Source organism: Strix aluco, chromosome Z (assembly GCF_031877795.1).
Source record: "Strix aluco isolate bStrAlu1 chromosome Z, bStrAlu1.hap1, whole genome shotgun sequence".
Taxonomy (NCBI): Eukaryota; Metazoa; Chordata; class Aves; order Strigiformes; family Strigidae; genus Strix; species Strix aluco.
The window spans coordinates 48,074,492-48,096,260 of NC_133971.1; the positions used below are offsets into that span (position 1 = coordinate 48,074,492).

General features: G+C 36.5%; 1 protein-coding gene across 1 annotated transcript in view; it reads right to left on the reverse strand.

The window, feature by feature from the left end:
* Positions 1–2,632: 2,632 nt before the first annotated feature.
* Positions 2,633–21,769, reverse strand: part of PRR16 (proline rich 16) — a 160,424-nt gene continuing 141,287 nt past the window's right edge. The window contains 1 exon segment of the mRNA XM_074812195.1: positions 2,633–4,907. The gene's annotated coding sequence lies outside the window, so the exon portion shown is untranslated.

Below are 21,769 nucleotides of genomic sequence, written 5' to 3' on the forward strand. Positions count from 1 at the left end.
GGCATCCCATCCCTCAGACGTGTCAACTGCACCACTCAGCTTGGTGTCATCTGTAAACTTGCTAAAGGTGCACTTGATCCCACCGTCTACATCATTGATGAAGATATTAAATAGTACTGGTCCAAGTACAGACACCTGAGGGACACCACCTGTGTGACACTGAGCCATTGTCTACTACTCGCTGGATGCAACCATACAAACAGTTCCTCATCCACTGAACAGTACATCAATCAAATACATATCTCTACAATTTAGAAGGAAGGATGTTGTGGGGGTCCATGTCAAAGGCCTTACAGAAGTCCAGATAGATGACATCTGTAGCTCTTCCTTGTTCACTGATACAGTCACTCCATCACAGAAGGCCACTAGGTTGGTCAGGCAGGACGTGTCCTTGGTGAAGCCATGTTGACTGTTTCAAACCATCTCTCTGTCGTCCATGTGCATTATCATATCTTCTAGGAGTATCTGCTTCACAACCTTCCCAAGCACAGTGGTGAGGCTGACAGGTTGGTAGTTCCCTGGGTCTTCCTGGGATTTAGATCATGTTAAGCCTACAGCTTCTTTCCCAACATCCTTTAAATTTTGCCCTAGAAACTCCTGTCTCCTTTTTTTCTGCCACATACATCCAAGCAGGTCCATGTCCCCTGACTCCTCCTCACTGTTGGCTAGCAGACACCGCCCTCATACCCGATAGGTGTTACCTCACAGTGGGCAGGCATGTTCCCATACAGCTGTCCCCTGATGGGTTCTGGTCCTGCCAGATGCATGAGCAACAGCCTCCTACCTTCAACAGGAGCTTCAGGGCAGGCCCATGGCTGCCCTCCTCTCATCTCTCCCCAGGCAATACCCTCCCACACCAAAACTGGCATGGTTATCTTATGGACAGGTTTTATTTATAATGTCACTGGAGAGCCTTACTATGTACTGAGCAGGTACCATTAAAAAAAAAAAAAATCTGTACTTTGAGGATATTCATGTCATGTGACACTTGGAGCGACTGTATCAGGAGAGGGACACCTTTATAACATCATGGTGATTACCAGATTTTTGCAATCTTTTGCTTTCCCTTTACAAAATAGCTACTTTAACATATCCTTATTTTTCTCATGAATGATGGTGGCCCTTGCCTGTAAAAAAATACAAGTGCTGAAAGTATGTTTTGTAGACACATCCAGAACTATCAGCTTTTTCTTTTGCATACTTCATCATTTCAAGCACTGGTTGCTTCAGACAGCTTTTCAGATGACAGATAATGAAACGCTGCACTATTCTAGAACAACTTCTGCAGGCACTTCTTATATACACAGGATCCATAAACCTACAAAAGGACCTATCAGTCACCATAATATCATCTTAGTTGAAAAAGTTCTGCTGGTCTTGTCAAAATGTTTAGCCTAAGATAATGGAAAAAACACAACTTTTTGTTGTTTAATGAGATAATCTAATTGTCTTCTCTGGTTTTAAACTTTATGAAAAAATACTTCAGATTTGCCAACAATTTCTGAAATTCCAGTGGAGTTTTATTATCCTCTGTTGAAATGTTATCTCAGGGGAATATCTGTATAGTATACAGACATCAGCTCAATTTATATCACAACATTGAATACTTACCTAAAGATTTAATTATTTAAATCTACAAAAAATCAAGAAATCTGGATTTACCCCAGTGTCATTGGTAGCGGTAGAAGACACGATACATGTGAGTGCATTTGTGTGCACATGCGCTGAAAGTTACCTCCCAGTGTGAAACGCCATTTAATTCAGAGCTGTAAACAGCACGTGATTGATGAGAACCATGATTTGCAGTGTCCTCTTGCAACTACATTTGTCACTTAATTTAGCCCTACATGTTGGTATATGTTTATTATTTTTGCATTACTCACATTGTGTAAAATCACTCCTGGGACCAGGTCATTATTTTTCATATGTGCTGTATTTTTCTGAAGAAAATTGTTCATTGTTTCAGGTGGTTTTTCTACAATAAAAATTTCACACACAAACTGATCTAGAACTCAGCACAGCAGAAAAGTATTTGCAAGTAGTAACAAATTATTCACTAGATTTTTATTGGGCTGTTTTCAAATAGAGATGAATGCATTCTGTTCACAAAAATAAGAGCTTTTCCAAATATTACTATTAGATAATAATGGAAGTGCTCAAATTATAATTCTGAAATTTTCTCATTGTTTCAATAATGTTGTCCCTTCTTTAAACAACTCTGAATATTAGTTTCAAAGAGTAAGCTCTCCAATTTTCAAATACAGGTTATCCAAAGAGGGAGCAAAACAAAGCCCATGCAAGTTGTGTGTCCAAGTATGTTATTCTAATGACACAGAAATGAAATCACACTTAAAAGACTGTAAACCAACCATAAGCTAAAATGTGTAGGAACAAAACACAGCCATCATTCTTTAACAAATACAAAGGTTTCATTTATCCACTGCACCAATGGAAATTGATCACTAAATTTCTTTAAAGAGTCAAACCATGAGATGATCCCAAGTTTTGCCAAATGAGGGAGGCTAACATACACTTAATTGTTTCATTTGTGATTTCCTGACAAACTGTAAAAGCTATTTATGGCTTCAGAGTCACAAGCAAAGACAGAGCTGAGGTCTTGATCCAAAAAATACAATAACATAAGCATCTTTTGCAGTAACAGTACTTGTGGCACTTACTTCAGCAGAGCTGGCATTTCATTCATCAGCAGGTAAGGGTGCGCATGCGTGCACACACACACAAACACACACGCATACACTAGTTAGTACATTAGAGCAGAGCAACACATTTTTATATTTGGTCTTTACAAAGTTAACCCACAGATTAAAAAAGGATTGAATTTTCTATTATTTGTTGTTGAAATATCATTTTTCTGTTAGTGAGCACTTAATAGGTTCCATAAAACAATGAAAATAAAGAAAAAACTATTCGGCTTTATAAATTAGATACATATGATTGGATTAAAGAAGAATGTTTTAAGTGAACTGGGAATCACATGCTTTACTTTTCTCTTAAAATTACACACAGGCTAATGGACTAATAAAAAAGGAAAAAATATATTTTTATTCAAAACAGCTCTATCATTGAAATGTTCAATAACTTCATAACAAAACACTGCAGTAGATGGATAACAATGACTGTTCTTAACTGTAAACTGTAGATTGTTCTAAGGAACACGCTCTTATTCTGTAGCTTCTCAAATTGTTTGTGATCAAATAGTATCAGCTTCAGGGCCTTGTCATTATGCTAAAACAAACAAAACACAAAAAGTCCTAACACACACACACACACCCCCCAAAAAAAAACCAAACCCCAAAAAACTAAACCAGTTTTTGAATAAAATGAGGCAGCTGACAAAAGGTCTCTGTATAACCTGGGAAACCACCAGTATTAGACTACGTTCCTTTCATTCTTAAACATCCAAATCTTAAGTTGCTAAAACTCACTGATAATAAAAAAATCTGTCCCATTATATATTTAGATTTATTCGTGCGGATATTAAAATAAACTATGTTCTGAAATTAAGAGTTAAAATACCTCCTCTTGTTTTCCATACATATTTGCCTGTATAAATATACTTCATCATTTTACAAATTACAATGTTTATATTAAAGCTTTCGGTCAGCAAATCATTACATCTTAACATGAACAAACAATTCCTGTGTTTTGGTTCTGTCTTTAAACCATGTTTGGAGATAATGAAAACCATCCAAAATGAGTGACTGCAAATAATATAAACAACACATTTATTTAGAAAAATAAACTGAAAATGCTGCTTGTCTGTTAGATTTCTCCATGAAGTATAGACAAATGGCTAGAAAAATTTTAATGTCAAATACATATTACAAATGACTTCTTTAACAGTAACTGGGACTATAATGTCTATGTTCAGTAAGAGTATTTTTGATGTATAATTCAATAGACTAAATTTCTTGGTTGCTAATATGATAAAAAATGGATGCTATTAAAAAAGATTATATCCCCTTTTTAAATACACCTTATCACGTTGATGCTTTATCATATATATACATATATATATATGTATGTATATGTATGTATTTATTTAAACCTAAGAAAGGACCATAGTCCTTTCTGTGAAGAGATCCCCATAGTGAAAGAAAGCACAAATGTTTTTCTTCAGTTCTAACTTTTTAATTCCTTTTGAAGCCCCAGCAAAATATAGCTTGTTGTGGTCAAAAATCTCCTGGGGCCATCTGTGCAAATGGAGGTGCACATCATTACCCTGAATGGAAGTGACAGTGCAAATACTAGAAGTGCATTGAGATGCAATCTCTAACAGCTGAACTTCTTCAAAGTTGGGTGGAGGACAGGAGACAGCATCCTTTTAAGCAATCACTGATGCCCTGTTCCTGTATGGCTTTGAATATGTACAAGGGATGACAGAGGTCTTCTATCCCCACAGACAGTAACATTCCTCTGTTACAGTAAATGCATTAATTTTCTGCTATCATCTAAATGTTTCATTTCTCCTTCTGGCTACATACTGAAATATTTTTGGATGCTGGATGGACCCATGAAAACCTCATTGTTTGTTACTCTGGTTGCTCAGCACAGAACTCAGGTGTCAGGCTAGGAGAGAGCAGTTTCTGTAATGGGGCAAGACTTTTAGTCCTCTTTATTCTTCTTTCCCATTAAATGGAATTTAAGGCTGTGGCTTTTGCCAGGACTCAGCATGTAGCTGTCAGATCTGAGAAAGACGATTCAATGCAGATTACACTCATGATCAGTTGTGCTCTGTCTTGAAGGGCTTTTCTATTTTCCACGGAGCGTCAGGTTCCTGGTTATTTCTCAGATCTGGCCTGCAAGAAGTCACAATGATGAATCTGATATGCAAATAATTAACTGACGTGCCTCCAGATATAGATATTCCTTCAAGCCTGAAGGTGCTGATAAAAAGAAAAGAAGACAAGGACAAAGTTATAAAAATGTTACTTTAAACAGACAAAGTTAATAGTAAACAAACCAGAATTTTGAATGATCATTCCATTTTTCATGTAAGCAAGAGTTCCAGTAATTATGATACTTTGAAACCTGACCTTTTACAGTTGTACTTTATTATTGATACAAGCCTTGGTTCTCTGCTGGGATAAATGGGTTTAATTTTAATGGTGTCTTTGGAATCACATTATATTACACCACCTGAGAAGCTGATTGTTACTATCTTAGGTCTCAGAGTATATGGGGATCTTGAAATTATGATCTTTTAATCTTTTTCTGAATTATTCTTTTTAAGAAGATTACCCTTCTTAACCTACCTAACATAATAAATCATCTTAACAATATTCCTTAGGGCACAAAATAAAACAAGAACTCCTGAGATCTTAAAAATGAAGAACTATATATTAAGCATTTGAAAAAGCCTCTAAGAATTCAAGTCTAATTTAACCTGAGATTCTGTATTCTAATCCCTGTTGTCAAATGAAATAGCAAGTGAATTCAACAGAAGTCTCTCAGAAGCATCATGCTTGTAAATACATGAAACTCATAAAATTTGTTATTTATGAACTGTTGGCCAAATTGTTGTGGTGCTTGTCTCAGAACTGTCCCAAATAATTCAGATCTGAGAGAAGCAATTTGTGGGACTGATAACATGAAATTAAGCTTTTTTGGTTGATACCACTAGTTTTCAACACAGCTAAAATCCAGACAACCAAAGTTACCAAGTGGCATCTTGACACCATTGAAGTCAATAGCCTACATTAGGGGTTGCCATGATAAATGCCAAAAATGTCAAAACTCTGACTGAAAAATGTTTAAAGGGGAAAGAATGGCACTGGAAAAAGTTCTGACGATGTATCCTGGGTAACTGTGGCAGCCTTGTTCAGTGGTCAGAGGCACCTTGTCTGGTAAGAGAAGTATACATAAATTTAACTAGAGAAGTAAGATCTTTCTTCCTTGGCAGTACAGAAAGGATATATAAATAAGTATTTTGAAAATTCCTCAGACACATTTTTTGGTTGAGACAATACATTTCTGTTCACCATTTTAAACCTTTAGAAACATTTTTATCAGGTCATTTTTCTTGACATGACTTTTTTTTTTCATTTGCCTTTTTGGTCACTCATCCACTTAGATGTTGGAAAACTTTTGGCAATATCTTAAAGCATGTCTTAAGATAGGATTGGTTATGCCAAGAGTGAATATATTCCTAGGAAGTCCATTTACTTTTTCATTAGATTTTGGGTATGATACATCCTTCATGAGACAAGTACTCAAAAAATATTTCTGGGAGGGCATTTTTTCTTAATTTTGTGTCTGGGATATATGTTTACTAGCTCCCAGAAAAACTATTTTTTCAAAAACTTAGATTTGGACTACATTTTATCTTGTATTGTGACTAACATACACAGAAAAAGCAAGAAAAGATCAAGAAATCAGCTTTATTCTGCTAGTGTATTATATAAATTCAAGCTATTTTTCATTTCAAAGGAACAAGGCATGGATTGTCGTAATTTCATTTAGTTAGGCTTGTGATGTAGATCCTAAGGTCAAGTACACTTAAATGCTTGCTTTTCAATGGCTGTAATAGAATATATACATATATGTAAATATAAACATATATATTTATACATTATTTATATATCCTATATATGTGTGCACATGTAAGTATATATATATTTATTATCTCCTTTTTTCTACTGAGTTAGGTTAGCTACAGGACAGATCTTGAACAATATCCATAAGGCTGCAACCAGTTGGACTGCAGCTTGCAAGGTCACATCCAAAGCCATGGTTCAAGCGGCCACTTGAAGTGTACCAACAGCAGTACCTGAGCAACCAATGTGAAAACTAGATTGGGTCTGTCTATATAGGCATAGTCATACCTCAGCTTAGTTACATCCCTAGGAGACATGTGCTAATGATACTATGGAAATTAATTTCATGTACTGACAACCACTCTAATGTCTGGTGATGGTTCTTGAACAGTAGATATCAATTGTTTAGCTAGAAGGTCTTTTAATACAGAAAGTATTTGAGTATTACTTTATGATGAATTACCTAAATAATGTATTATATCAGTGGACAATAATTAAACCATAAAGCAGGCCTTGCATAGAGGCACTTAACTATATCAAAAGAAATTTGGGTCCACTTCCTGGTTTAGCTGCAGATTTCCTTTGAGATCCAAGCAATACTTTTAATCTACATGTTATAAGTTAACAGCAGTTTATTTCACTCTGTCCTTTTCATTTCCTATAGATTTCTGCTTCTTTCAGAATGTAAATAGATTTTTGCTTCTTTCAGAATGTAAATACTCCAAAACACTGAACCTACAAGCACAAACATTAGAACAAGAATTTTGATTCTTGTTGAGGGCTCTCTATTCTCTTGAAACAACAGAAACAAATAAACCCTACATTGTTAATTGTAAACAAAAACTTTTTTCTTACCGAATCCTTCTATTGAGTATCAGAGGAGTGGGGATGCATGGCTAGGTAAACCTGAGGCCTACTGCCACTTTCCCAAACTGAGGCTCTGCATCTGAGATGTGCAAAGAGAATCTTCTACAATGGTATGGAAAACAATAGGGTCCAGGGAACCCACCTATTCATTCTTACTGCATATTCTTCTGTTTAGAAATAGGCTTTTAAACATTAGAAGTAGATAATATGTGCCACTATTTTAATCTTTCCACCCTTATTTTTGCTTTCTTTTTCATGCTGAGTCAAAGCAATTTCATTAATTAGCTTGAATGCACATCTGTGTCAAATGGAGGTAGAACAAAGATAAGGAAATGAAAGAGATGCAAAAGACAGCTAAGTCCTAACAGAAGTAACTTTCTATTTCTAATGAATTAGTGAAAAATTAGCTACTAACACACTTGGGGAGTTGGTTACAAAGTTTATCTATCTAGTTTAACACAAGCAATGCTATAGCAAGCAAATAACGAAACAAAAATTTTAAGTATGAAGTAGCTTTGCATTTGCAATGAGTTGCCAAAGAATGTCACATCCAGTATCTAGTGCTGTCAAGCTTCCTATCAATGCTGTGCCTATTATCTCTTTGCTTAATCTAAGGACCTTGTCATTATTGCCTTCTTACATTCTAGTTGTTGGCAGAAACTAAAAGAGATGGAATGTCTGACAGGTTAGAAAAATACCATCACCCCACATCCCATATGTGTCAGTGTTTTTTCTGTAAAAATTCAGATTTCCTGTGGTTTACTTTTAAATCAGTCAATTCCTGAAGCTGACTATATAACAGAAAACAGGATGGTAACACAAATCCCTGTGAACCCACACTCACTGAATAAAAATAATTTCTTTGAATATATGGCATAATCTATATGCCAATGGAAAAAAACCTTTTATCAGTCAGGGAAAGGGACGTAAGTCTCAGGACAAGTGAAAGTTCACACAGAATAGTTAAATGCTTTAAAGGACTTGCATCTGCTATTATTTAAAAATTTTGAGTTTTATGTTTCAATTTTTAGAGTTTAGAGGGTTTTTTATAATTACATGTCTTAAAGTGATACATGAATGGTTTGAAAATTATTCTCCAGAGAGTACATCTTACAGCTGACAGGTGTAGCCTTTCCTCATCCAGCCTGAAGCTAGGAAGGACAGATGATAAGTGAGCTGGCAGTCCCTCCACTTGCGTTTTTTTGGGTTTTTTTTTTAAAAAAAGTATATGGGTGAAAGGAGCCATGTAGGAGACAATGTAACTATCTATAATACTTCTGCTTCTTTTTTGACATTTATGGATCTTTCATCTATTCCAAATTATTCAAGCAATCCAGCAGCCTTGTAGGATTAGCCTACTTTGCACACCAAAAGGACTTAAAAGACATCAGAAAATATCTGTAAATACTTCGGCACAGCCTTCTGCTGGTTTGCCTATTGAAGGATGAAAGAATTTATGATTCTAGCTGACAACATGCTGTTTGTTAACAAGTGCTTTACAGGATTTACTTTTTCCTTTATTATTTGACAGAAATATTTTGCCACACAAGAAAAAAAATTAAGTTCAATGCCAACAGAGACATGGAGATTACTGGAACTACATTATCCTGTGTTCCCTAAACATGTCAATGTGACTAAATGCTCACAATGATTCATTATGATTAGTCAACATACTCAAATTAAAATTTTTTCTTTACAAAAGAAAAGGGGTTTCTGGGATGCTTCTGGACACTGGAAGGTTCTGTATTTGTAGCTAGGAATTTTTAGCTGCTAGAAATTACTGAGTAGCTCACAGCTGAATCTTGGGCAGAACCCTATAGGTGCAAGAGAGGGCCTGAGGCCATGCAGAGATGGGATAATGTTTACTACAATTCTCCACACTTCAGACTTCCTGACAACCAGTTGCAGCCCTTTTCTACCACAAGGCACAACAGAAAAGGTTGCATCTACTGCTTGAGACTTCATGCATCGTGAAAGAAAAATATTGACACTTCTACACATTTGTTTACCAAGACTTAACCAGCTACTTTCTTGAGCTCCCAAGGAAATCATGGTATGAGGCAGAAATTGAATAGAAACAGCAAAAGATATTCTAAAAATGTAACAATATATACTTAGACTGGAAGGTGAAAAAAAACCAACATGGCTAAGCATCAGTAAATTACCCAGCATCTTCACACGCCTTGTATTTTCAGCAACAATATGCATGAAACAGATCAACCTGACACAACACTTACATTGAAGATGTATGAAAGAATGACCTTATGGAAAGCACTATGTATTTAATGGGAATGTTCAAATGCAATTAATGTAAACCTTGGTAAAGAAAGACCTCTGATTTGTGAAGTGGTACATACTCTACTAGAATGTACTTGCTTTCTAGATTATAAAAACACATACAGGAAGTAAAACTTTTCTAAATATACAACAGCTCAATGCAAACTTTCATTTTAAGTGATGTCAGCTTCTGTTTCAACATCTTCTTCAAATACCTGTATATAAAAGAAGCGATGCTCTTGTGCATCCTCTTTTGTTAGCTGTCTTATTCCCACTTATCCATCACTCCAAACAACAAACTATATGCAACTGATGTTTAAAAGACAGAAATATGAGTTTATCAAAATATAAGTAAAATATCAAAATATAAGTCTTTTTCTTAGGCATTCAGAATGATGCCTTTTAATTTATTTTGAATAATCCTAAAAATGAGCTTCCAGAATTCTGTTATGTTGGTGTGACATAACACTATATTTGAAACAAACACATAATTCTGGGGTAAGGCAATATTCTGGAACAATGCAATGAAAACACAGATCAACATTTCAGCTTCTCATTTTGCAGATCTGCCATGGGTCACTTTACTTCTGTAGTCTGTTTAGCCATTTTAAGCTGAATGCCCAGAAATCTAGACTTGAATGAAACAGTATTTTTTGACAAATTTCGTGATCAGTTTTTCTCCATCCAGCTCTAATGATGTGTAATATCATCTACAACTGGATGGGACTGTCAAACACAAGCTCAGCAACAAATTTCTCCTCCACTTAGCCTTTAAAGAACTTAATTTCTCTCACTTATTAGCACAGACATCCCTATCAAAATTTACACATGAAAAATGTAGTAAAGAACTATTTCAATTGCACAGCTGTATGTAGTGAGCTCCAGCAGGAAAAGGGGATGATTACACAGGCCGTGATCTATCCCAGTTTCAGATCTTTCCTTATTACAGGAAAAATTCAAATCCATAAAGCGTCTCTGCCTTAGAACTTTTGTTATGTCCATCAAATATGCATCAAGGCTTGGTTCACAATGAACATAAGATCCCTTTGGGGTTTTTTTGGTTGGTTGATTGGTGGTTTTGGTTTTTTTCAACATCAACATTTGCAAACCTCAAGACCTTTGCCAGTGCAGACTGGCTTGCTGACTCAAAATCGCTGGCCATCCCTGCTTCAACACAAGTATCCATGCTCATCTGGCTTTGGAGTGATTTGCTTAACAAAAAAGATACTCTAGCCAACAAAAGCAGCTCAGAATTCAAATACAGCCCATTAAACTCTCCTGCTAATGCTATTCAGGAAAAGGTTACTAGCAAAATGTACAATCCAGTGCTTTGCACATTAAGCACTGGCCTCAAATACAATATTTGTCTGGCCAACAAAATACAGTAAACTCTAAAGCCAGCAATTCTATGAGCTGTTCACCAAAGAGGTGCTTTGAAGTTGAAAACAAGAATAAAACCTCTGGATCTATTTATCTAAAACAGTCAGATAGATAAGAAAGCCTGCTGCAAAATCCTGATTCCAATCAGAGTGGTGGTACATGATCTGGGCTATGTGGATTGGACATATGTTTGAAGTGTTGAATCTACCATGTGCTCGCTGAGTTGGCTAAGGTCCTCTCCAGCACTGTTTTCCAAGCCACAGTTCAAACTAAGAGAGTTTGTAGCTCTTCAGATAAGTCACAGATGGTCCTCTGCATATTTGAAACCCCTCTTCAAGCATTCCCTCCTCTACACAGGATAGAAAGCCAAAATCATTGTTAATTCTTTTTCAAGTAGGGTGGATTTTCTATCTGTCCTGATATACAGCAAAGACACTTTTCTTTGTTTTCTGTAATCGATGTATCCAGAAATGGTATGGTCTTGCTGAACTAGTCAAAATTAGAAGAATGTACTTAATCTTGAACAAAGATTCCCAAATCTTATAAAGTTGTGTCGGTTTTGGCTGGGATAGAGTTAATTTTCTTCATAGTAGCTAGTATGAGGCTATGTTTTGGATTTGTGCTGAAAACAGCATTGATAATGCAGAGATGTTTTCATTATTTCTGAGCAGTGCTAACATAGAGTCAAGGTCTTTTCTGCTTCTCACACCACCTCACCACCGAGTAGGCACAAGAAGGCAGTGCACAAGAAGTTGGGATGGGACACAGCCAGAACAGCTGATCCCAACTGACCAAAAGGGATATCCCATACCATACGACGTCATGCTCAGCATATAAGGCTGGGAGAAGAAGGACAGGGGGGAATGTTTGGAATGATAGCATTTGTCTTCCCAAGTAACCATTACACGAGATGGAGCCCTGCTTTCCTGGAGATGGCTGAGCACCTGCCTGCCGATGGGAAGTGGTGAATAAATGCCCTGTTTTGCTTTGCTTGTGTATGCAGCTTTCGCTTTACCTATTAAACTGTCTTTATCTCAACCCACAACTTTTCTCACTTCCACCCTTCTGATTCTCTCCACCACCCCACCAGGGAGGAGCGAGCCAGTGGCTGTGTGGTACTTAGTTGCCAGGTGGGGTTAAACCACAACAAAAGTCTATGGTTACAGTTAGTTATATGCACAAATTTCAGATTTTTTGAATTTACTCGATTTTGCACACTATTGTTTTTTAAATCCTACCCTATAGTCTCTTAGCTTTCAGTTTCTGGTGTCTGAAACCAAGTAAATTCTCACTTTACACATCATACCAATGCCTAACACAAACTTATGCTTGCTGCCATGACCTTGCATGGGAAGGTGATCTCTTGAAGTCATTGAAGTATCAAACGTGATAATGGTGAAAAGCAGCAATTTGGTCACAAAACTAGATAAAGGAATTTACACAGTGGGTTCTCAGTTATCCTGATGGTGAAGTAAGCCATATAGAAGAAAACAAAAAATGCAATACCATAAAACTTAAGAAAATTAAGTAATCAAAACATAAATTCATATTTTATTGAACTTTCTTGAAATATTTCTGTAGAAACCAGACATGATTTTAGACATCATTGAGCAGACCCTGGTTAAGACAGCATGACTACTGGCACCCAGAAGCAAAAGAGGAAGGAAGGCCTGCTGAACCCATAATTTGGATAATTCATTTGCAAATGGTTGAAAATCAACTCTGCTCCAGTCACAATGCACCTTGTTTTGTTTTGGTGGGTTTTGGGTTTGTTGGATTTTTTTGTGCAAAGAATTGTGCTTTGGACAGCACAATGGAGAGGTGAAGTACATATTGAAAATGCTTAGCTGATTAAAATAATAATGAAATATAAATTAGCTTTGTATTTCCCATGCAAGCCCAACAAGAGAAGCTGGAACTTTGGCCTGATGAAACTTTCGTCTACAGTTAATATTGAAAACTGCATTATTCCTTAATATCACTTCTCCATCTAAGAGCCTCTTAACTCTTAATGACTAAAAGAGCCTCTAATCAAGTACAAAAACTTGTAAGAGAAGAAAACTGAAACAGCTTGCTTTTATTTCCAATACTTATAGCCACAAATGTGTACTGGGACAACAAACTGGGATAGTAAACTGAATCTTCCATATCAATAATTAGAAGTACATGCTTTCTGCTTACACAGAAGTACTTAATTTTCAAAATACATTTCCTAGACAAAAAAAAAAGGCATCAATGTGTAAGCATCTCTAAAAGTAAAGGTGCTAAATTCACCTTTGTAAATTGTTTTACCTGTATCATAGTGATTTTCCAATAAGAAAACAAGAAAACAAAACACAGGAAGAAATATAACAACAACAAGCTCTTAGCATGTGGGTATATAAATCACTGCACTAATCACAACTGTAAGTCAGCGATCAGTTGAACATTCATTGCTGATGTAACAAAATCTTCACATACCATGTCAAACCTGCAAAGTATATAATGGACAAATGACAAGCTGACAGATGACTTCTGAAAAGCCTTTTTCCACAACACCAGCCTCCATTTTGAGTGAAGTCTTACCACTCCTCCCACCAACAGACAGTATGTGCTGAATGGTAAATTGCTAGCTGCATCCTCCTGCAATCTTCTATTAAAAGTCTCAGTACAACTGTGAACTTACTTTTCTTTGAGAATCAAATTCTAGACTATTTTAGGGAATGTCTAAACATACTCCAGTAGAGAGTAGGTGAAAAGATGCTCAGCTGCCTTTGTTGCTGCAATGAGTATCAGGTCACCAAGTCATTGGAGAATATGGCTTTCCTTAAAGGGATGAGGAGGTAAGAGGGGTGGAAGTTAGAGAGTCAGAAGACTTCACTCCCTCTTTGTGGCTTGGAAAAAGTCAGCTTCTGAGCTGGGACTTGAGAAGGAAGGACAGAAGGTCAGATTCACTGAAGGTTTTACTTGCCATTTTTGGTATTTGTGGCTGTTGAGAAGGGAGGAAAGCTGACACAAAGCACGGCCTGCCTGGTGGTCACACTTGCAGAAGCAGCAGCAGCTCTGAGCCTGGAGGAGTCCTGATGGGGAACTGCGGGCAATGGGGCTGCTTTAGATGCCCCAAAATAGGGAGTGCCCTTGGCAGTGCATCCATAACTGTCAGAAAAATTGAAGAGGGTGTGTGTTTGTGGAGGTTGCAAAAGAGGAGTTCAATCCATCCTTCAGGCATAGGATACAGTAGACGAAAAAGGGATACTCTGTCCTCTCAGTGTGGTGCTTATTGCTTTTCTAAAATTCAGCAGTCATCCTAGCACTCACTTTCTTCTCTATCATGGCACCTTCCTCTAGCAAAACCTCAAGAGGTGCAGCCATGAGCAGCTGAGGCCATACTGCTCCATACAGAAACACAGATCATGCCTCAGACACAAGGGGAGCTGTGAGTTCAAAATGCCTCAGGCTGAAAAAGCAACTCAGGTTGAATTTATCTTAACTCCAGCAACACAGGGCAAAAGAAAGGCAGTCTACAAACACCATCCCCTTCTCCAGCAATTTGTAAATCTAGCACATCTGTTCCATGGTTTATTTATGAGTGAATGAAAAGCAATTGTATTTGTGTCAGACAGAATATCTAAATGCTGAAAGGAATGACAGATTTTAGTTTTTCAGTTTGGCCATGCAATTACACAGTCCACATTTTACTTTCAGTGTGAGTCAAAATACACTGGCTTTCCTTTGAGTTACAGTTAAACAGAATGGAGACAAATGAACACTTTGGGCCCTCCTGGCTTGCACTGCTTGAAATAATGCAACCTAGTGGCCACCTCAGATGGTGATGATAGTGGAAAACTGCCACCTTTCTTTTTATTTTTGATGACCTGAACTCTTTAAGACCAGTACTGTGTGAGTTATACTTCTCATGTTTCTAATGTTAATAGAAATACAGCAGTAGAGCTACAGATAGCAACTGATGAAGTGAACCTTCTATCTTGCCTGTGAGCTAAAGTCAAACTATACACTAGTTAAAAAAGGGAATTACCTTGTATGCAATGATTTTCTACAGTAGGTATTAGAAGTGAGTAACTCTTTCCATGTATCATCCTCCCTCTTTACCCCATGAATAGCTCCGATAAGTAGGAAAGTTCAAAAAGTGTGAGTTAGCTGAATGCTCTAGTAACTGATAAGAATGCATCAGCAGTAACTGAAATGTGGTTTCTGCTTTAGAGGTTTTAATTGAAATACAAGTCTTCTGCTGTTCAGATAGTAATTTTAATAAATCTATGTGTAGAAGCAATTAGTAATAATTTTATTTTACTGTAGCTGTCAAATAGCAGCAGTACAAAAAGTGGCATGATGGTGTCTTAGATTTCTTTTTCTCCTTTAAAAAATAGGCAATCAGAAAAAAGTAACATAAAAGCTTTTGGAGGAGGATCAATATGCTCTTGATCTTGATCAAGACAATATCATAAAGTTCTCCCTCAGAAAACTTCAAGATTAAACAGATAAAACCCTTTTGTTTAATAAGATTCTGAAATAATGGCCTGTTAACTGTGATGGCATTAGAAGGAAAATCCAAGGAGGTTATTTATGTTATTTGTAATAAGTAAAACATAATTCCTAATGTTGGATCCTATAAGGAACAGTCAGTACACTAATATTTATATAATATTTAAATTTCTCATTTAATTTTTTAGCAATTAAGGAAACTATGTTTAAAAGTCCCCAAAGGTGAAAAATTTTTAGTAAACTTAAAATCTAGCTTTTATGCAGCAATCACACTTATTCATACAAATATTTACTACTTTTCACTACTCACAAAAATACCTGGGTACTTATAAAAATGATTTCCAAACAAAAATCAATTTAAATAATCAGTGCTTGATTTAATACTCTTACAATAGATGTTTCATTTAATTTCTTCTGTGATATGTTACTAATGCTAAATTTATGGGTTTTGATGGAAGATAGAGAGTGAAATATGTATTAATCATATAATTCAATCTTTCTTACTGCTGAATCAATTATGCTCCATGTGGGGTATTTCAGGTTTCTTTGCACCTTTCAAACAAGACTGTAATACAGCAACTACATGAAAGGCCACTGAAACTATCTTTTGTTTGTTCCATTCTATTACTCACAATGATGTCTCACACTAGGTGGACACCTACCCACCTACATAAGCCCTGCAATGTGGCTGGCAGTATAGCCACAACCACATTTGAGATATCTACATCAGCAAGAAACCAATTTGCATATAAGTTGTGGACATAACCCCATGGTGGAGACAGTGATGACTAGCACTGTTTCATATTGACACCCAAGAGTGTGCCTACACCCACCACCGCTGGGTGGGTATACACACAATGGCCAGTTGGGTTACAACATTCCCACCCCAACAGCATCCTGTATCCGACTGGCCTGGAAAGTCTCAGCTCCTGTGAGGGCAGGCAAACTCAAAGTGAGGGTGGAGCATTTTAACTACAGTACATGCTTTTATTCAGAAAATGATCACCTGAAAACCCCCCAGCATATAACAACAAGTAGTGGTTTGTCATTCTGTTTCTTTGGGTATTTACTGAAATAATTCCATCAAGGCATTATTTAACAGAGGTGAATTGTTGCCATGTGATGCTTCCTATTTTGCTTTGTGAAAAATGGAAATTTTCTCTCCACGGAAACCTACATTGATACTCTTAAAACCCTGCTAACCTGTTGATCTTTTCTGCTACTGTTCCACGACTACTTCAAGTGACCAGGAGGCACTCCAATATTTCTGATCTTTTCCTAAAGAAAGAGTGATTCAGACACTGTTAAAAAACATTCATACACAGATGGGTCTATAAGGGGTTTTTTTTACCTCTATTCTTTTCATGTCTCTGAACATTAATACTTCCAAAGGCATTTATGATCCTAACATTAGAATGACTTACTCTAAACCCAGGTATTTATGTCATTGTTCACACATAATATGTGTGAACTTGTCACACATTAGGGAGGTGATAACCTCAGAATGTACTGTTCCAGTTATGCAAACTGTAAATTTAGACAATAATAAAAATATACCAAATTTCTTTCAACAAATGGAAATTTTCCTTTTTATTTTCCTAGTTATCCAGGTTCCTAGCACTCAAATAGTCACTCAACTGTCCTCTCTTCAATTTCTTAATCATGCTAATTGTGTTTTCTACATGTCTGCTCAGTCCTCTGCTCTTACACCGTTCAATGCCTGTTGACTGTTCCAGTGAAGCTTTAGAGAGAAGAGCATGCTTTCTATCTATGATATACACGTACAGTTCTACTCACTAATGACCTACAAAATTAAAACATTCACCAGTTACACAGCCAATGATTCACCTTCTCCATTTTCTGTCATATCCCTTCTCTTATGGACTCTCAAGGATCTCTGGAAATGTCATTTCGACTCTCCTCTAGCTTTCTCCCACAGCTCCTGAAGAATTCTGCAGTCAGTGCCGACCCTGTTTTATTTAAGCATGTAAGATCTATTACAGTTGCTGAAAACACTACAGTTTTTTGCAGCACAATCACTACCATATAATGAACTTACAGTGTTTCTAATGGTTCAGTTCTATCTCAAAGCAATAATAGATTTGTGGAAGAAAATTAATGGAAGGAATATTCTGTTTTCTTCTTTTATAAAACACATGCCCTGCTGCAATTAAAATAATGAAAAGAAAAAGACATACTGTTATGTCCAAGTAACATTCCTGTAAATTGTTGAATTCATAGATATTTCACACTTTTAATATTTGGAAACATTATTTCCAAGTTTGGTTTTTTTTTTTTTTTTTTTTTTTTAAATTCTAGGACACACAGAGGAATCTGTTTCTTTCCTAAAGTACAAAGTTCATTAGCTGTAACAATGTAATTCTGCTTTGGTGTCAGATGGCACAGCATTAATTATTACAGAAAATACATAAAAGAGTGATACTCAAATCCTAATGCACAGGAGAGTTATCCATTAATTTTAAGAAGGTTACAGCACGGAATCCTAGGTTGAACATAGAAAATAAAATGAGATTTTAATGACTATACATCATTAGCCACTTTAAAGTGTATTTCAAACTCATAAAGCCATCATATTTTGTACCCACTGCACAAATGAAATAGAGGGCCAGAACTTGCTAAATAATGTATTTAATAGTTTATTTATAGAATATTTAAATGTAAATAACTGCAAAGGATTGAAATAGATGCTCTGATATTTAACCTAGAGTTTAGTTAAGAAATGCTTAGGTTACTTAAAATTTCAGTGTTTTAAACTCACTTTGCATGGCTTCAACTAACCTACTTAGATTAATTATAACAAGTTTTCCAGTACTTTCAAGAGATATATTTTCTTTATCCACTACTTCATTTCAGTAAAACCTGTTGAATGCACAACTAACCATTATATTGATGCATTTTAAAGATAATATGAAGATCACATAAGACTTCTGAAAACAAATAGTAAAATGATCGTATTTGCTTAAGCCCTCTACCTGCAATGAGTATCAAAAGAGCCACTAGTCACCTTGAAACTTCCCAGTAATCGTATTTCTGTTGAGACACTATGTTTTTTATTTTATTTTTGAGATTTTTGTAAAAGATAAATTTCAACTAGTTCAGGTGCCAACAACATGTCTGAAGATAAGAATTTGTAGATCATAGAAGATTTGTACTATCAGAAAGAATACATGAGCATACTAACATGCCTGTAGTCCTCTCTAAATGTTATTATTTGTGACCATCAGTATAGCAACAATAAAAATTGTATGTTTTCTTATATTTGACCTTCAGTCATTGTCCTGATTTAGCCAGGATAGGGTTAAGTTTCCCCAGCAGTGGGGGGGAGCTCTAGCCAGGTTATTCATATACCATGCTGACCTCACATCCTGGCGCCAGCACGGGAAGAATCGGTGATTGCGTGGGTTGGTGCAGCCGGTTCTCTCACTGCTGTATCGGTATATACTTTGCTCTGTTCATTGGTATCACTGTTATTGTTATTGTTTGTGTGTTGCTGTTGCACTGTTGTATTAAACCTTTCCTTATCTCAGTCTCGGGGCTTTGTATTTCACTCCCTTTGTGGGGGAGGGGCAGCGGCCGCGTGGTCTCAGACCCCGGCAGGGGCTAAACCATCACAAGTCATTCACAGTTTCATAATAGGCATTTTCTTAACAGAAAATTTTATCTTTTTTTTTTTAAATTATACAATTCTGATCAAGGCCACAGGGCTGAAATGGGTTTATATTTACCCCAAATGCCTACATTTTATACAGCTGGTGTCACATTACACATGTGACACCATGCCTCTGTTTTAAAGATGTTCTGGGCTATGAACCACATGTTTCTCTGTCTGCATTAGAGACACATGGAGGACAGGTAATGTGTCACATGTAACTAGCTCCCAGCTGAAAAGAAATACTTTATTTTAAACTATTTTCTCAGTAATTAAAATTCTGGAAGTTTCTCCTCTCACAGCCTTATCCATAAGAACTTAGAAACATGGACTATCTGAAGTTCATCTCTGCTATAGAATTAATTCACTCTTGTGACCAGACTTGCTCTTAAATTCACCCTCATTAACACCCCAAACCACTACTTATGCTGTTTTCTACCAGACCTGGCTGGTTTGCAAGGGAAGGAAAGCCTATATGCTATTCCCATCCCTACTGGTGATCCTGCAGTGAGAAAACCACTAAATCATTTACATGCTAAAAGTCATTCACTGTTTTTCCACCAATCCTTCACAATCTCAGAAAGGCAAAAAAAGCCATCCTATAACTTATTCTGAAGGAAACTGCAAGACCAGCTTCTTGTTCAGGATCCGCGTGTACAACCCGAGTGGTTACTAGGCCCAACAGAGGTGAATGCAGCAGCCATTAATTGTTGCACAGTATTTTCACAGTGATTTCTAATACAAAGTATTTCAAGGCAAAATTCTCTGTTGACTTGTCAACACAGCTTGTGGAGAGAAATCTTGGGTACCTTTTAGATTTTAAGAGCATTCACCTGCAGGGATGAACTGCAGAACTGGCCCCAGCAGCACCCATTTATACCATCTCGCTATGGTGGTGCCACATACATAAGCAGCACTGGGCAGACACCTTTGCGGGATGGAGGACCCTCTGAGAGCAGATGGGATTTGTAAAGAGAATGAAGCCATCATTTACCTCTGACATCAGTTAAAGGTAGTGATTCTCATCTCAGCACCATCTTTCACAAACCCCAGCCTTCAGTTCCAGTGAGCCAGGACAGGAAAGAGACAAAATGAGGTGACAAGAAAAGAGCTATTACCATTAAATTATATGTATGATATCAGAATTGTATGTAATATTACTACCAAGGTACAAAAAAGACAGCTGTTCACAGCAGAGTGAAATCTTTGCACATTCAAAAGCAAACAGCAAAGCTGCATTATGATGACGTGGGGGAATTTGTAATTGTTGGGAAACTAAAATATATCAGAAGACAGAAGAAGAAAAAGTCTGCTTGGGCCAAATTTTATTTTGCTTTGCATCATAAGTCTTTAGGACAGAATTTATGCTGATTGTACATATAAAATAAAAGTGCAAGCCAATCAAAACAGTTTTCAGGGAATCTAAGGTTAACATACAGAACAAGAATTCTTATTGATGAATACTTCTAAGAAAGTAAATTGACTACACACTCTCAACTAAAATTCCCAAGACACAAGATAGTATATGAACATAAAATGTCACATCATGACTTAGTTTTGTTTTTATAGGCAGGTATAAGGTGCCAGCTGAAAGTATAATCTCTGCAATGTATGTTCCATGCAAAGTAATTTCAACTAGACTATGCCAAATATTCAAGAAAAATAAATCACTTCCAGTGAAATTGAGTAGCAAGGAACATTGCTCTGTCAAAGTAAGGAACGGCAAAAAGAATAAGGGAGTATTTGAGCTTTGTTCCTAGACACATCTGAATTTTTCCAAAGGTTATTAGGATTTCAGTTAGTGATGTGGTAGAAAGCCACTGGTTTACCTTAGAAGGGTCATTTGAAGGTCATCAAGCCCTATCTAACATGCCACAAGTTAAACCTCATGACAGAGATGCCCAGAAAACAACACACGTACAAAATTCAAAATTACTATCCTGAAATGCATATTTAGTGACTACTGAATCCTGGAGATGCCTTTAATTAATAAAAGCTACAGCTTGCAATCTTACATATTTTGGGTTTTGTAGATATGCAAAAGCACTTTGCAGGGCTGAGCCACTTTGCTCAGCTGACATTCAAGGTTGACAAGCGTTCTTGTACTTGATTTTCCTGTGAACGTAGATTTTCCTAGTAAAAACCAATCAGATCAGATCCGCTCAAAATGTACCCAGAGAAGGCCCAGAGAAGAGAGAGGGAAGGGAGATAAGAGAGGAAGGAAGAGAAGAAACCAGATTTTAAATGTTAAAATATCCATCTAGTAGTAAGAAAACCCATGTTCATTTCCTTCCTGTGGCTGGATTTTAAACCCAGTCTTCTATTTAGAAGACAACCATGATACTCAGTTACAAATTACTCTTAAGTATGGGATTTTCCCCCCATTGCTTTTGCTGAAACTATGCAACTTTTGCAGAAAATAACGCATGAGTCATTGAGCAAGAGAGAGCATGTCTACAGTTAATGACTCACTACAGTTGATGGGAGGATTCTGATGAAAGAGGATTATAAACAAAGAAACACATTTTATACTAAA